A 16897-nucleotide genomic window follows, 5' to 3' on the forward strand; every position below is an offset into this window, starting at 1 on the left:
GCTTCTCTTCCTTGCCTCGTCGAGTGTCCTGACAGTCCCCGGGGGAGCTTGGTTACCGTTCTCGGTTCACAGAAGATCCGAGGTCCGGAGGTGTAAGCAATTGCTCAAGGTCGCCTCTGTCCTGGGGCAGCCAGGAGTGAGCAAGGGTCTGTCTGACTCCGGAATCTGTGCTCCGAACGCCCCGGGCCTGTCCCCACCACCGAGGCTCCCCCGGGATGCGTGGGACTCTACTTTGTGCCCAGGCTCTGCTGGAAGGAAGCTTCGTGCACGGTTCACAGACCGGTGGGGGTCAACCCCGTGATCAAGCCGTTACTGCGGGTGGAGGGGCCCCCCTGGAGCGCTCGGCCGAGTGAGCTGGAGGAGAGAAGGGATAGGAACGAGGTCCAGAGACTGAGCGGGAGTGGGGGGCCGGAGGCCTGGGGTGCAGGCAGAGGGAACAGTATGTGTGGAGGCTCAGAGGACAGGAAGCAAGATGTGCCCGGGGAACGGCCAGTGGCCCCCTGACAGACTGTGACCTCCTCCGAGGTTGTCTTACCCCGAAGACTCAGCACCCCGCCCTGCCTCGGGGGCGACTGAAGGAGCAGAGCCCGGCCGGCTTCCGGGAAGCCTGTGTGGAGGACGTGCATGGAGGGGACGGTGACATCTGTAAACCACCACGGTCAGTCATCTGCGCCACGGCTATCCGCGAGCTCCCAGGTTGGGCGATGGTCAGTCACCAGCACAGAGCACAGGACAGGCAGCCACACAGATGGGGCCTTGCCCCTGCGAGCTTGACGCTGGTGTGGGGAAGGCAGACCAGCAGAAACAGGCAGATGGCGCGGTCACTCTGGGGAGTGTCACCGAGGGAGCAGGGGCTGGAACAGAGGGTCTGGGGCTTGTGGCCCCTGAGGAGAGTCCACAGCCATGGGGCCCCGTGAGGCACAGTAAGGGACAGGGGCACAGCTGGGACCTGGGCTCCGTGGGGGCGGGACAGCGGTGCACCTGCCATGGGGCCTGTCTTGGGAGGACAGAGCAAGCCCAGGACTCTCTGGCAGGTGTGGCCTCTGTATTGTATGGTCCCCCGGAGGACACTGGGCCACCAGGCTCCCCTCTGTGGTGCGCGCCCTCTCTCATGGGTCCTGAGTCTCCGTTTCCATCCTGGACAAGAGATAAAGTAGCATCTTCCACACAGGCTCTCTTTCTCCCCAGTTCTGCCAGCATCGTCCACACGGGCTCTCTTTCTCCCCAGTTCTGCCAGCATAGTCCACACGGGCTCTGTCTCTCCCCAGTTCTGCCAGCATCGTCCACACGGGCTCTGTCTCTCCCCAGTTCTGCCAGCATCGTCCACACGGGCTCTGTCTCTCCCCAGTTCTGCCAAACCTCACTTTGCCCTTGTTCCCGAGAAGCAGGAGGGGCCGTCACCAGGTGAGAGCCGAGCTTCACGGCGTGTTGAGTTGGGGAGCGCGTCCCCATATCGTCCCTGCCCTGCCCTCCGCCGCCCAGGGCCGGGTCCCCATGGGTGGCTGTCAGCACCCGGAGCCGAGAAAGCCAATGGGCGACTTCCAACCGACTGATTTCCTGGAACCGGACGCCGCTCTGACCCCACTCCTGGTCTGAGCAAGCCCGGCGCCCGGCAGGGCAGACACGGGAAGCCCGTTCTCCGGACTGTCTCCCCGCCACCTCGCGCACGGGCCCTGGGCGTCTCAGGTGCAGCTCGTGTCGGGCATTATGGGGGGATTTGCAGTGGGCTCTGGGGCTGTGTCTCCCCCACACGCACGTCTGGGATCGGAGGATGCAGCTCCTTCTCTTCAAAGCCTGGCGCAGGCCTTTGGCCTTGGGCGCTGGAGAGTGAGCGGACGGGAGCTGTGCAGAAATCCAGGAACGGAGCCCACCTCCGCACAACACCTGCTGCTCCCCGCCCAGGACAGCTGGGATGGGGCCCCGGGCCGCATCGTCGGCCTGGGCTCTCTGGCAGCTGCTCTGAAGCCTGAGCACAAGCTTCTAGAAAAAGCCCCATTACCGCTGGCGCTGGAGGAGCTAAGACGGGTCTGGGGGGCTCTGGGTGCTCCTGCGCTAGCCGGTTGGCCCTAAACTAGAGCAGTGATACGTCCCCACGTGGCCCCATCCTGACGATCCCAGATTCTGCTCCAGACTGGCTGATGCCCAAAGGACGATGGGGTTTAGACCTGCAGCCGCACCCTCGGTGGACAGGATGCTGCGCCCTGACCCAGCGCTGGCCTCTGCGTCATTCTGCAGCCTCCACGCTCAGAGAATCTCTGTGGGCCCCCGTCCTCGTCCCCAGGCTCCCTGAGGGCTCTCCTTCACCGAGCCCCCTGCTCCCCTTCTGGAACGTGGTCCCCAGCAGGCAACGCCGCATCCTGGGAGCCGTCTGCGCACAGGTCAGGACTCCTGCTGCGTCTGCGCTCACACTCCTGGGCCCTTCTGCCTTCAGCCCTCGTCTGGGCCAGCATCGGGGCTGCTGGTAACACTGTCGATCCTCCTGCGGGAGAGGCAGACGCACCCAGGCCAGCACGTCCCAGCGAGAGGCCCGCTTGCCCTCGTGGCGTGAAGAGGCCGGATGGCAGGCTCCGCCGACCACGCTGGCGTGAACTGGCCTGCCGGGGACAATGTGGCCAGAGCTCTCAGGGGACCCTGAACTTTACCAATCACTGTTCCTTAAATTTGTAGTCAAGCTGGGGTAGGGAGGAAGGCAAGGGGAGGGTCACGTACTGTCTGAGCCTCCTTTTCAGAAATGCCACTGAGGGGTGGTGACAGCCCAAGTGACCGTCCTTCCCCACAGCGGCCAGCAGCCTGCGCGCCTCTTTGCTGCTCTCAGCAGGGATGCTGACCTCCCGGTCCTGTCCGCAGGGCAGCCTCATGCCAGGTCCTGCCAGCACGGGCAGCCCCAGCAGGTGTGCAGGTTGGGGCGCGTGCGGGCTCACAAGGGGCACACAGCTTCTGCAGGGCTCGGCGGGCCGGCCAGAGGGCCCACTTCCCTCGCTCCCCCGTTCCCGAATCTCCTTCCTCTTCATCTAAATGCCCTCTTGACCCGAGCTCTCCACACTCCCCACTGCGAGAGACGGGAACAGACAGCCCTCCCCGTGCCCAGCTCAGGAGCCGTGAATCATCTTCGCGTCCAGGGCTCTGCCCCCGACGACGCGTCCCAGCAGGTCGATCGCAGGGCTGGGCGTCCCAGGCAGTATTTCTACCTGCGGGTGCATTTCCATGAGTGGAAAGAGCTCCCCCTACACACACACTGTGCATACCCGGCTGCTGCCGATCGCCCGATGCGGCGTTTACCCAGAAGGGACCCTTGTCTTTTCATCATGGCCTTTTTGCTTTTGCTGCCCTTACCTTTGCCGTGGTTACCTCTAGCGGGGTAGCTCACTGGACACAGCTCGGGGCCGGGAAAACACTGTCTCAGCCCCTGCTTCCATGTTCTGTCCCTCTGTCTGGAACGGCCGAGGGCAGGGCCCCAGTCTAAGGGGAGGCGGAGTGAGGACCGGCTGGCCAGTCGCGGCACAAAGACATCGTAACGTTTTCATTTCAGGGGAGTCAGGCTGAGCTCGCAAGGACAGTATCTCCTTGGCATTCGAGGGACATTGAGACCGGGGCCAGGGTGGAGCCCTGCGGGGCCCGTGCCCGATGGGGGAGCTCAGAGCACATGACAGCCGCAGCGGCACAGTGACGAGCCGGCCGGGCCCGGCTGCTTCCCCCCACCGAGGCCAGCGCCGATGGGCATGCGTGGGTATGTACACGCGTGCGTGTGCTGGGAATGCACGTGGGCGTGCACACACGTGTGCTTGAGCAACATGGCCCCAAACGGTCCTGCTCCATCCGCCCACCCCCGCATGGACAGTCCTGCCCTCAGAGCCGGTGAGACCATGAGTCTCTCCACAAAACGCTGGGAACATCCGAATTTCGGATTTTCCATGTGCCCTTCCTTGGATGTGGGCCCTGGTCTTGGCCCTGTGGAGAGTGTCATTTGGAAGGTGACCTCTGCCTTGAGTGGACAGAAACACAGGGTGGCCGTTTCCAGGAGAGGACAGGCGACCTTCCCATTGGGTCAGAGAAAGCATGGCTCGGAGTCTGCAGGGATGGTGCTCGACCCAACAGCACGCCCATCCGAGACGGGTCTCTCCGCTTCAGTCCTCTGATTCCGTCTCAGGGTCTCCAAAGGTGGGCGTCCCACGTGCTTCTCTCAGTAGGTCGCCTGCCGACAAGATGTGTCAAGGAACGTGTCCCTTCCGCTGCCCTGGGACTTCCGCGACCTCCCCACACCCGCATTTAACACCAGCATCCGGCCCACGGCCCGTCGTTGTAGCTCAGACTAACGGACTCCGAGTACTCTCCGGATCCAAACGGACTTGCAGACCTACGGCCGTCACCTGTCTTCGGCTTCGTGCCCTCCCTTGTAACAGAGTGCCTTCCACGACAGGACAAGAGACATCCCGCAGGGCTGGGTCTAAGCGCAGAGCCCAGCGTGTTGCTCGACGTGGCCCGGGCCCTGGGTTTGGGGAAGCCGCTCCTCTGTGTTGCGTCTGACCCTTTCCCATCTGGCCGGGCTTCGTTCCAGACAAAGCGGCCGAGCCGGCTCTTGGCACCCAGGGCTGACAACTGTCGGGGTCGGGGAGCGTCCCATAGCTCATGTTCACTGCCACTAAATTTTGGCTGAATCACAGGGCCAGGGCCACAATGCGAAGACATAAAAGAGGCCACAAAACACTCGGGACTGGGGGTTTTATTTAGGACATAAAAGAAATAGTTATCACAGTCCTACACACCATAAATATTTCTTGCCACATGCATTATCACTTTGCAGCTTACGCCGTATTTTAGAAATAGAAATGGCCCATAAAGGCCCCAGCCATTCTGCTCTGGCTACACCAGCGTGGCCCGGCCACCGGGAGGCGGGACCAGCGTACTCCGCCCCTTCTGGGCAGCATCGCACAGGGACAGCGCGTGGCCGGTTGTTTCCTGTGCTAGTTCCTCAGCCGGCCTGAAGCCTGGGGGCCGAGGGGTTCTCCGGGAGGTCCAGACAGCAAGCCCTGGGCTCCTGGCTTGGGACTCCCTTGTTTGGGGGGTTCACAGGTGGCCTGAAGACCGGCCACCACACCTTGTCTCACCTGTGGATGCAGAACAAGTCCCACGTTGGGATATGCAGTGACAAATCGCAAGTACTCACCCCGTTATGTCCCGGGGGCAGGAATGGGACCAACAGAGCCCCTGCTGGCTCGGGAGCTCACAGGGGTCCTCGGCAGCCACGGGCACGTCCGCCAGGCCGCCGCAGCGCGTCACGCCCCGGGCACGGATGGCGCTGGAGCAGCGGTGCAGCTCTGACGTCTTCACAGCCCTGACCGCTCTCCTGGCCGTTCCGCGTTGAGGCACCAAGTCACAAAATCCTTACACAGACCCTCCAGAGAGGCAAGACCACTGCCCGCATTTCACAGATGAACGAACTGAGTCAACAAGAGGCAGTGAGCGCTGGGCCTGGGCCGGGGCACCAGCAGGCGGCCTCCAACACCCAGTGTCGAGCCACTGCTTCGAGGGACTCCCCGTGTAAGGTTAGCAGGTGACATCATAGAGGCTCAAAGCCTGCGTCTTCTCCAGCCCCACCAGACCCTCGCGGTATCCTGTTCTGATGCCTTCTGAGGCTCAGGCAAGAGAAGTCACCTGCTCAGAGCCACAGATCCAGCAAATGCCTGACCTCCGTTTCCCTCCAGGGCTGATGGGTGGTCAGTGTTGTTCAGATAGAGCCTGTGCGGTCAGAGTCAGGTGCTCAGCAGGCGAGCTTGGGCCAGCTGCTGAAATTCTCAGAAGCTCACGGCTGCACAGCGCCAGCTCCTGTTGTGCGGAAACCTGCGGGGAAGAGGAGCCGCGGGTGTGGACAGCTGGACAGGACGGGCTTGGGCCAAGTCACCTGCATGGCCAGAAAGCGTCCGTTCACTCCTGACGCCCTGGCCCCTGGGAAAGGACTCTCGGGTCTGGGCTGCCTCGGGCGTGGCCGGTGCCCTGGACCCCTGGAGGCAGAGGGTAAGGACGGGGGCGGACGGCCCCAGCCAGCGCGGCCGGGAGACCAGCTTTGCGCCGTGACTGCCGCATGTAATTGTCCCTGCGAAGGGATTATTGTTATCCCATTTTCCTATTATTCAGGCTGATAGGACAGAGAATGTGGAACCTGACGGTGTGCCGTATAACGTATTAAGCCAGGAAGGTCTTAAAATTAAAACATTTAAAAAGAACTATCTGGGGAGGCAGTTAAAATCCATTTAAATCCTTATCAAATAATGAAAATATCTTCAGGAAAAAAAATCAGCCTCTTAGCTATGTGTTCCTTCCAACATCATCGTGTTTTTAGCTTAAGTCTAAAAACAAATTTACATGAAAATATTTAGGATTTGGAAGTCCCTTTCGGCCACAGGCTGAGAAAGCGGGCTGCTGGCAGAGTGAGCTCCGTGAAGGTCATGATCAGGGAGGGCTCGCTGGCTGTGGGCTCAGCCTGTTGACCCCTGCACCCCAGCGCACAGGCCAGCAACACCCTGTTCTCCTGGGAGAGCTCTGCTTGGCCAAGCCTGGCGGGCCTCAGGGTCCCCAACCCGCAGTGGGTGAGGGTTTGGATCCCATCATTTCTAAGCTTCCTGCTCCGCATTCCAGAGTTCTCCGCCAAGGTCAAAGCCAGTGATACAGGAGACTGTACCATTGGCTGAGCTGGAAGAGCTTTCCTGGGGTCGCCGGCAGCTGGGGGCTCGCGCACCTGCTGGCTTACCTTGCATACTGTGGTAGCTCCCACAGGCTCCTTCCTCAGGGTTCGCCACACACTGCACTCGCTTCTTGTCCAGGTTAGGGGCTCAGCATGGAGAGACGGCCTGTGCCGGGCATCTGCTAGCCCCAGGGACCAGCTTCCCGTCCCCCTGCCCAGCCTCCATGGCTGTGAGCTCAACCTCCTGGGATAAATGCCCCACCTGTCACTTCCAGAGGTGACAGAGGTGTGGCTGAGCCCGGCTCCCACGTGTCCATGCACTGGCCTCCCTCTGCTCCAGAGACTCAGCAGGAACCTCAGTGCTGGCTGCACTCACAGCCACCTGGGATTGGCCATTACAGACCCAGCCACGCAGCAAGCCCCCACCCCCAAGTTCTCCCAGGCCCAGGACCAGAGGTGGTCCCACTCTCTGTGGACCCACCACCCCTGTCCTCACCGGGCTTAGATCCCTGGATGACAACCTGGGCCTGCCCCACCTCTCCCTCACTGTCCCCTCATTTGGTTTTGTTTGGTTTTGATTTAGTCCTTACCCTGGTCTGCAGAGGAGGCCCAAAGAGGCAAGGTGACTGTCACAGGCAGGACTGGGGCTGTACCCGCTGCTCTACAGGCAGCTGAGAGCCCATGGTCCTCGTGGGTGCTACACTGTGGTGTGTGTCCATGGCAAGCTGACCAGCAGCCCTGGGGCAGTGGATGGGGTCCCCACCCCCCACAGTCTGGGGCCTGATGAAGCCTCTGTGTGAATTTCATGACCTAATCACCTTCCCAGCCGTCCTGGCACCAAACAGAGCAGTAATGGGGCGGGGGACACTGCTGGCCAGCCCTGTGATTGTTGGGGCCGCCCGGAAACTATGCATTTCCTGCAGGCACTGCCCATCCCTGGGGGCTTCATGCAGGAGCCAGACAGGATGGAGGGACACAAGGGCAGGGACACCCCACAAGGACCTTTATCCTCTCGTGCTCGGAACAATGCTTCCGTGTGCTCAGATGGGCACGTGGGATGCTGGCCGGGATGAATTGGGGCCCTCAGATGGGGTTTTTCAAACACATGAAGTGTGGACCAAGAATCATGACCCCTAAACCCCACACCTCCATCAGGAACCACCAGACTTTGAAGTGGGTTCCTTGGGTGCTCCCTTCTGCGTGCAGTCCTGGACCTCACACCCCCACCTCTTGGATTCTAGGGTCAGCGCCAACAGAGGGGCACCCCCGAGCTCATGCGAGGCACCACGGCCACACTCTGGGGCATGACCTGGGCCTTGCAGACTGCGCCCTGGTACCTGCTGGAGTCTCCGCATGGAGAAGCCTGTCCCCAGGGGACTGGGCATAAAGAGGCCACGTCCCTCTGTCTCGTCCGGTTGCACTGGCTGGGAACAGCCGCGGGACCCGGGAACTGCTCTGGGGACCAGCATCGCGCCCTGGGGGCCGGAGCCTAGACCTCACCCTCACTCAGAGAAGTCACGGTGCCCACCGGCTTCCAGCAAAGCCATGCGCGAGGGTGCTGCCTCCAGCCCACAGAGCTCCAAGCCGGTGTCCTCCGACGCCCAGGGGAAACCCATCACGCTCCGCAGGCCGGGTCCTCACGCACGGGCCGGCTCACCGCGACCTCACCGCATCGCTCGTGTGGCACAGACGTGTTGTCCCGGAGGAGTCGGACATGGAGCCACCGCCTGGGACCCAGGGAAGACGAGACTCAGCGGCAGACGCAGCCCGTCCACGTGAGCCCCGAGGGTCTAGGACGGCACCTGGCCCGCGCGGCTCACGCTCTGCCGGCCTTCCTGCGGTTTTCCTGATGTGAGAATCAGCTACTCAAAACATAAACTTGCGATAAAAGTCCAATAATGAAATTAGGACAGAATTCGCGTCTTCAGACATGTGCATTGATAACCTCATCCTACAAAATGTTAATTGAAGGATTTTTTCTTCTGCGACAGGAATGCAGTGAGCGCTGGGTCAGCCGGAGTCAGGGGCGCGGCACAGAGTGTGGTCCGCAGCCCCTGGCCCAAGAGCTGGCCTTCCCGGGAACTGTGGGGTGCAGTTTTCTCTACCATGGTCTGCCGAGCCCTTCGGAGCTCGCCCTTCAGAGCCACAGGGCTGCCTGCTACGCCTCCTGCACCTGGACGTGAGCGGAGGCTGTCGCCCAGGTCACGCTGGGGCCCGCGTGTGCCAGCGTGGCAGTCAGGGCTGTGTCTGCCCGCCGTCGGGCGTCAGAGAGGGCTACGGAGGTGGGTGCCCAGCCCTGGCCGGGAGGAGCCTTCGAAATCTGCCGTAATGCCAGCACTCGCTCCCTGTGACCAGGGTCTCTTGTTAGGAAGTGCTCCGAGTCGTCTCCCCATCGGAACAGGGAGTGGTCTGGGACAGGGATCTGGTGCGTGGAAGGACGTGGCCTCTCAGCCCACCCCCGCCCCCAGGGCAAGCAGGGGACCAGCTTGATTCCAGGTGGGATCCTCGCCTCTGGCCTCCCTCCCCCCTTGGCACAGGCAGCCTGGGTGCCAGTCCTTGGGGACTACCGTCTTGCAGGGGCAGACGCAGGGACACCCTTCCCCCTCCAAGAGAGTCCCTGGAGACTGAGGCCCCAGCCAGGGCACCTGCTCCGTGGAGCTCTGAGCCTGCATTTCCCCGGAACATCACCCGTAATGCCTCTGCTACAAGGTCGGGACCATCTGGGAGATCTGGCCAGGACTGGGTGATGGTCCAGACCACTGGCACTCGAACAGCACGGCCTGGGTGTGCGTTTCTGCTCCCAGAGCCCCCCCGGGTTCCGCACCCCTGCCCACCCTGGAGAATGCAAACTTGACATCATTTGGGGCACAGAAATTATTAAATGCATAAGGTCCTTTTGAAATATTAATTTTGTTTGCCATAAAAATGTTTGTAATGAGCACATAAACATGGAACGTGGTGTGGCTGTTGTAGAAATGTGATCGTGTGCGTGTAGATGCTGCTGAACAATATTACGACCATATTTTTCCAAGGGACGTGGCTTAGGAGGCAAACGCTTCCGAAGAACCTCCCGCGGGGCACTGGAGACCAACCACAGCCGGGGACAGGGGGCAAACGGACGGCAGGGCGGCGGGCAGGAGCGACAGGGCCACAAGGCACTGCCATGGCCTGCAGAGGACACGGCTTTTGGCAACGCACCCAGAGAGTCTCCGGGTCCTGCAGAGCCCAGCGCGGGTCCAGGCCACCTGAGGCCCGAGCCCCTGCTCTCGGCCGGGCTCCTCACAAGACGCACAAGGTCCCTGCCCTTTGCCGGTCCTGCCGTCACCACACCCCTGGACACAGGCTGTGCCCTGCCCTCCCCGTGCCGGGAGCTCAGCGAGGGACACGTGCCCCTGGCCCCTGAGACCCTGCCTCTGGCACTGACAACCCCTCACCCCGTGGACAGAAGCCAACGTTCTGAGAGGGTCCCTTTCGGCCTCTTTTCTCTAGAAGAGAGAAAAGTTGTTCTCTAGTCGTTTGTGAAGCTGTTTCAGTGCATGACAACCCGCTGTCACCTGTGTCCCTCGTGATGCTCAGGCCGCCCCAGCGTTGACCAGCGGGTGGCGGGCGGGGCGGGCGTCCGTGTCCTCTCACCATCTGCTTGTGGCTTTTCGGGAAGAACGAGATGTCCCGGCTTCACCCAGGGCCCTGCGGGGCTGGGACCCAGGATCCCCGATTCACTTCGATGTGCGGAGAGAGGAGACGATACGGACATGTCTGCGACTGCATCAGCCAATTATGGGATTTTATGTGTATCGTTTTCATTTGAAACTGGATCTTTAAAGTCATGGTTCATGCTGACCCCTCTGTCTCCAGGACAGGCTCGTCCCACATCCCCCGCCCGCGTTCTGTCCCCTTCCCCGCAGCGAGGGCCCCCACTGCCGCATCATCACACGACGCCACACACACCACATAACACCTCCGGCCCTTCAACAATAAGCCTAATTGAAACCCAACCCTTTGCTGCCCCTCTCCCCGACCGTGTCCTGCTACGGGCAAGCAGAGTCATCTAACAGGTTTGTGCTCCGTTTTTGGGTGACTTTTGTCGTGAATTCATGTATGTTGGGGTCCACCTTGTTCCCTCTGAATCCGGTTTTACGGCTTTTTCCCCCTCATTCTCTCTCTTTTTTTCAAGTGGAGCCCAACGCAGGGCTCGAACCCCCGACCCTGAGACCAAGATGGGAGCTGAGGTCAAGTCAGAGGAGCCACCCAGGCACCCCTCCCCATCCGGTCTCAATCACCGTCTCCTGCAAATGTCAAGTATTTACATGGTTCAAATTGAACCACACTGCTTTGAATCGTTTTTCTCACTTGAAAGTAAAGCAGGTTGTCCCCGGTGTGGGTGAAGAGAAGGTCCTCATCGCCATTCGCCATCGGTCCGCGGGCTCCGCGGTCATCCGCTCCGGGACGCCTCCCGTAGCCCCAGCCTCCAGAGGCGCAGCGCAGGGGAGGACCCGGTTTTTCAGGGAGATTCTGCAAAGGCCCAGCCCCCGCCCCAGGGAGACCGCACCCTGTGACCCCACTGCCATCTGGCCATCGGGAGGGTCACCCTGAGGGGTGACTTCTGGGGTCAGCGTATGGTTTTACTGTGTTATTCTCCATTCCGAGTAAAGCTGTGAGTATTTTCTCACACTTTGCTACTTATCTTGAGTACGTTTGTAGGGATTTTGCACAATAAAAAAGCTGCCGGTGCCTTGATCCGTCTCATATTTTGTTGCCTGTAAATTCTGAGTTCCCAAGTAGGAAAGTTTCTCTCATTTTCAGGTTAAAGAGTTCACCCTCACTTTCTCCAAGATGAACCAGAGCCACAGTCGGCCTCATGGAAGGAAGTCGAGTCTCGTCTTATTTGGAGCTGTTAATGCTCTCTGACTTCTGTGTTCCTCTCGGAAAGTTTGCATTTAAAATTCTCAACAAGATTTCTTCACTGAGTTATCACTGGTCAACCTTGAAGGTTCCTCTTATGAATCTGATTAAGGACGCATGTGCAATACACAATCTCTTTCCCATTTTTTCAACTGGCCACCTTCCATCGGCACGTTTGCCAGTCGCTGATGTTACCGTGTTGGCGTCACGACTGGAAGACAGGACACAGGTGAAGGGGCTGATGTCTGAAGAGAGTGTCCGGTTTCCTGCAGGAAATCCACACTTGAGCAATCCTTAGCACGGCCTCTGCATGAGTGTACACTCCCTCTTCCCGCTGTCTGTGTCAGGAGTAACGTTCCTCACTGTCCAGACGCTTGCAGGGCACTGACTGGATTAAGAAGCTCACCCCAAGGATGATTCTGGTCCTTGGAAGGTACCTCGGGGACCCATAGCTGAAAGTCCAAGAAGCAAAAGGATTGTCCGGCCGCAGAGATCGCACACCTGGATGGCCTCCATCGTATGAACTGGGATTCTCAGACCTGGGTCCCTAGGTTTGCAGACGTCCTCAAGGAGGTGGCATCATTTTTTCCCCTGTGTCGCTCCAGAGCTCATGGGCAGGTGCGTGTGGAGGGAGCCCCAGGGGAGGACAGCAGCCCCGGGTCCCAGGGAGAGTGGCCGTAGACGGGGCCTCTCTGGGTGAGAGAGCAGAGAGGCAGACAGTGAGTCTATAGCCTCAAGTGGGATGTGGTCTAAGAGCTGGACAGATGCACCTGGACGGCACCTGTCTCCGACCGCCCACTCCCGTGTGCTGGAGTCCACTGCAAGGTGCCGTCCAGGGGAGGGGAGGGGCGATGCCCATTTCTTGTTCTCCCCTCCCCCAGCCCCGAAGAGTTACCCAAACCTGGTTGCTAGAGAATGTGACTTTGAATACAATCAAAAGTGAGAACAACTAGGACCTTCGGGGAAAAGAGCTTCAGATGTCGTAATCCTATGGGGACCGGCAGAGTGTGATGGTTTTGAAAGAACGGGCAGGTCAACGGAACGGGCTGAGACCCAGCTACACCAGGGCTCCGGACGTAGTGGGAACCCCCGGTCAGTCGGGAAGGGGTGCATCTCTCATGTACTCCACCAAGCAATTTCTTGGTTTGCAGAAAAAAGACTAGGAAAAGGGAAAAAAAAAAAAGACGTTTGGGTTTTTACACTACGTGGTTCTATAACATAAAAGCTATATGGGGCTTAAACAAAGACACACGGCCCACAGGAAGGGAAAAGGAAGGGTTTTAGGAGATTATTCGAGATCTGGACGGGCAGGAAGTGGCAGATGTGTTTGGTTGAAGTATGTAAACAATAAAAAAAATCACAAGAGGATAATTTATTTCTGGGTATGACTAAATGAATATTTAAAGCATTATTTTAAAAGCATATTAAATGATTTGCCAGCCCAGGGGCAGGGCTCAGGAAGAGAGCTACAGAAAGGCGGGACAAAGGGTCGCCTTTCCGAGAGGCAAAAACTCGTGAGCCATTAATTTATCAAACGTCTGCAAAGTAGCCCAAGGAAATGAGTAGATTATTTGCAAGATTATTGATAAACAAACATAAAAACGACTTAAATTGGCTGGTGGATGGGGAGAGGCAGCTCATCCCAACAGTGGGACGTTTGCTCCTTACTAAGTTAGTGAGGTTCACAAATACTGAGAATGTCGCGGCCCCTCGGGGGGAGTGCAGGGCGTTCCAACGGCCCGGCCCGTGCTCTCTGACTCGCGCCGTGCGGCGGGGAGGTTCCTCGTCTCCGCGTCTGTCCTCAGGAAGCGGTCTGAGCGACCCTCAGGCAAGCGTTCACAAGACGCTCATCACAATATCATCCGTAACAGCAAAATAAAGCAAAAATCGTACGTCCCAGCACAGGGGAATAATTAACATGTGCTAGATCATACAACAGATAATTACATAACCACTAAAATAATTCTTGAAAATTGTCAACGCCTCGTAAAAAATTTTACTACATAGTATTAAGTGGAAAAAAAATCTGGATATAAAACGCGTCTGCCGTATAAGCTCAATTATGTAAATATATGTGGTTAAGACCAGAAGAAATGCAGATGAATTCAACAGCACTTACCCCTGGGTTACGGTCCCGTAGGTCTTTAAAGCATGTTTCTTCTTTTCATTTTCTCACAAGTATGTATCACTTTCCAAAAATAATAGAAAGGCAGAGAAAGCCAGGGAGCGCCTCCCCTAGAGAGCAGAACGGGGCCCTGCAGCTGAGCGAGCGAGGGTGCTTGGGTTCAGACCCCGAAGTCACCCGGTAGGTCGGCTCCCCCAAACCGTAGGTCTGCTCCCCAAAGTCGCAGCCTTCATCAGCCTCCTGCAAAATCGTATCTTTCCCTTCGGCTCTCCGTCGACCAGAGGAGCTCGTCCTACAACATTACTCGTTTATAGATTTTAATTTTCCAGGCTGTTGTTCCCCTTTCTTGGGCTATTGTTATTCAGTTTATTTTATGTTTATGATCGAAACACAATTTGGGGTGTTTTTTTTTTTTTTTTTAGTTTTTCTCCTTAGAAATGAGGTGTTCTCGGCCACTCGGCGGATGTGGCCATGGAGCCTTGCGAGGGACAGTTCTGGGGGAAGGAGACACTCGGTCCTGTCCTGCGACGGGACTTTCACCCTGGCCCTCTGGGGGCTCGTGCTGGGCTTTCCTGGGAACCCAGGACCGGGCGCTTTCCAAGGAGGGGAGCCCTTTGCTCCGCACTGCTGCACGCCCCTGCCAGGGTGTGGGGATCCAGATTAGGGACGGTTGGTTGGGAGGTGTTCGGTCGGCGGCTCCGGGAATGCAGGAGGAGCAAGAGAAACGACCACTGGGCCACCATCTTCCAGCACCCCCCTTCCTTAACCCTTGAGTCTCCCGCCAAAAGGATGTATGCCCAGGTCCCGTCCCCATAGGTAACCCAGTACCTATGCAGGAAACAGGAGCATCAGGAACCCCCCCATACCCTCCCATCACCAAATACCCTCCCATGTATGGATATGAGCCCCTGCCCTGCCTTGGCCTGATAAAAGACCCCGCCAACTCCCTCCCAGCGCGACTTCCCCCGCTCCCCTTTCCGGAGTTGAGGAACCTCACCCGAGGGTGCCCACCTCCTCCCGGCACGACTTTCCTGGCTCCGCGTCTCCTGAGCCCCGAAACTTCGCTGGAGATGCCTTTAATAAATCTTGCCTTATGCCTCCCTCGCCTGGTGTCGTGTTTACCTCGCCTGCGAAACTTTACAGGAGGCTGGGCTTGGGTCTGTGGCGGAGTCTCCTCCGCCTGTGATGTGCAGAGAATGACCAGGGAGAGTCACAGGTCATGGATGGGACGTGGTTTGTAACCTCCACATGCGGCTGCCGGCTTCAAGGTGCTGGCCCAGTGGCTCCAGTGGAGACCAAAACGAGGCCACTGGCATTTGTGCTCGAGAACAAACAGAAGCTGCCTGCTGACTCCCACACGCAGCACACGTGTCAGGTCGAGGGGGAACATGGGTCTTTGGGTCTGGAGGCCCCTGCGTGACCTCAGGAGAGGGAGCCTCTCAGGACAAGGACTCTGGGTGTCGGCTCATGAAAGAGCCCTGTGGTCATCGGGCCAGCTGAGCCCTGCAGCAGGCGCTCTGCCGGCGGCTGGGGTGTCGGGAGAGCAAGGTGGGGCACTAGGCCAGCTACCTCCCTGAAAGATCAACTGACCCCCAGGGGCCCACCCCTGCTTCTGGACCCCTTCTGCTGTATCACCATCAGCGCACCCCATTCCCTCCTGTCCCAGCACCTCAGGGCCCCCATGGCCCTCTGCTCCACGTCACCAGGGAGCAGAGACTACCAGGAGGGGCCAGCCGCAGGCCGGGAGCTCCCACAGCTGTGCTGGCACCGTGGCTCTGAGAGGCGGGAGGTGCGGGTGCCGCTGGAACCAAGGAGTGGGTGCGAGGCTGTAGTTCTCCCGCACGGACTCCCCCGGCTGCTGGAGCAACGGGCGCTATCCCCGGCCCAGGAGGACCGCCTGTGCTGGCTGCGCTGCTCTGTTTGGCCCCTGCGATGTGGACAGTGTCTTCCTGCACATTCTGCTCCTCCCTCCTTTATAGAGCACCCCAGGTCCCTCTGCGGAGGGGCCGGACCCCAGCTGCTGGGGGCTCTTCCCCCGAGGCCCTCGGAACCCACGGAGAGTCAGGCTGCCCACAGATATTCGTCTGCTGGAATGCCCTTTGGGGCCGGCGGGGTGTGAACCTGCCCTGGCCTGGGGGAGGAGGACACTGGGGCACAGAGGAAATCCAGGAAAGCTTTTTACATTTATTCATGTATCTATTTGAGACCGAGAGCGAGAGAGCACAAGCGCGGGGAGCGGCAGGGAGAGGGAGAAGCAGACGCCCCGATGAGCAGCGCGCAGGACGCGGGGCTCCATCCCAGGACCCCGGGATCAGGACCTGAGCTAAAGGCAGACGCTTAACCACGGAGCCACCCAGACGCCCCGCTCCAGCTCTGGCGGATTTACAGCTGCGTCACTTTCCACGGAGACTAATGCGGGCATCTCGGGGGGACGTGTGGTTCTGTTTCTGGGCACAGACCTGCCGCCGCCCGACGCGTGGTTCTGTTTCTGGGCACAGACCTGCCGCCGCCCGACGCGTGGTTCTGTTTCTGGGCACAGACCTGCCGCCGCCCGACGCGTGGTTCTGTTTCTGGGCACAGACCTGCCGCCGCCCGACGCGTGGTTCTGTTTCTGGGCACAGACCTGCCGCCGCCCGACGCGTGGTTCTGTTTCTGGGCACAGACCTGCCGCCGCCCGACGCGTGGTTCTGTTTCTGGGCACAGACCTGCCGCCGCCCGACGTGTAGTTCTGTTTCCGAGGGCAGCGGCCCTTGCCCTCTTTGCCTTTGTAACTACATCACGCGGGCGAGTCTAAAATTCCTCGACAAATTTTGGCAATATGAGAGCAGGCGTCCTACAAGCCCCCGCGCGCCCTGGTTCCCCGCTCACTCTTGCTGGGACCGGGAAACACACGTGGTAATGAGGGCGGATGACCGTGTTGTGTGAGAAACGCCCTCCGCTCTCATTGTCTCATGCCGGGATGGTTTTCCAATGCACGTAAAATAATCGACACGAATCTTAGGCCAATAACACAAGAAAGTGAACGTTGAGCAGAAGGCGTGGATGAGGTTCCCCCCCGCCCCTGCTGGGCTCCCGTGGGTCGGGGGAGGCCGCGGGTGGGCACCGTGACCTGCCATCTCGACCGCCCGGCTGACGTGGTCTCTCATCTTAGGGTGGTAAATGCCGACGGTGCTTTTTCTGGAAAACTTCCA

Source organism: Mustela putorius, unplaced genomic scaffold (genome assembly GCF_011764305.1).
Source record: "Mustela putorius furo isolate JIRA1106 unplaced genomic scaffold, ASM1176430v1.1 tig00003909_pilon_pilon_pilon, whole genome shotgun sequence".
Taxonomy (NCBI): Eukaryota; Metazoa; Chordata; class Mammalia; order Carnivora; family Mustelidae; genus Mustela; species Mustela putorius.